Below are 856 nucleotides of genomic sequence, written 5' to 3'. Positions count from 1 at the left end.
TACATGTAGAATGCTATCAGTTATGTCTTGGTGGAATCTCTTCCTTAAATTTGGCTATAGCACTAACAGATAGGTTTCTGCTGCAGGAGCTTTTGGCTAATGCTTTGTAGTCTAGTAACAGTACTTCAAAAGTTACTAAGAAATGGTCGGATAAAGCAGGATTATGCGGTTCGACTAATAGTTGCTCAATTTCAATGCCATAAGTCAGAACAAGGTCGAGAGTGTGATTATAGCAGTGGGTTGGTTTATTTACACTTTGACAGAAACCAACATAATCTAATATAGAGTTAAATGCAACAGTAAGGCTATTTTTATCATCGTCAACATGAATATTAAAGTCACCTACGATAATTACTTTATCTGTTTTAAGTACCAAAGTTGATAAAAACTCAGAGAATTCTGATAAGAATTCTGAATAAGGACCTGGTGCACGGTACACTGTAACAAATAAGATTGGCTGCAAAGTTTTCCAGGTCGGATGCGTAAGACTGAAAACGAGGCTTTCAAAGGAGGTATAATTTAATTTTTGTTTAGTATTGATAAGTAAACTTGAGTCAAAGATTGCTGCAACTCCACCTCCTCGGCCCGTGCCTCGGGCAATATGAGTATTGATATGGCTGGGTGGAGTGGCCTCATTTATGCTGACATGTTATTCATGTCTCAACCAAGTTTCAGTGAGACAGCATATCAATATTATAATCTGATATTAAATCATTTACCAATATTGCTTTAGATGCTAGAGATCTTTAAGAGACCACATTTAATCTTCCTGTTTTGTTGCACTGTAGTAGTTGTTACATTTACTTTTAGTAGGTTATTATGTATGACACCTCTATTAGGTTTTACCTTAAATTGT

Source organism: Notothenia coriiceps, unplaced genomic scaffold (assembly GCF_000735185.1).
Source record: "Notothenia coriiceps isolate Sejong01 unplaced genomic scaffold, NC01 NC01_scaffold00000339, whole genome shotgun sequence".
Lineage (NCBI taxonomy): Eukaryota > Metazoa > Chordata > Actinopteri > Perciformes > Nototheniidae > Notothenia > Notothenia coriiceps.
The sequence above is the reverse complement of the archived record's forward strand: the minus strand, read 5'-3'. Positions refer to the sequence as shown.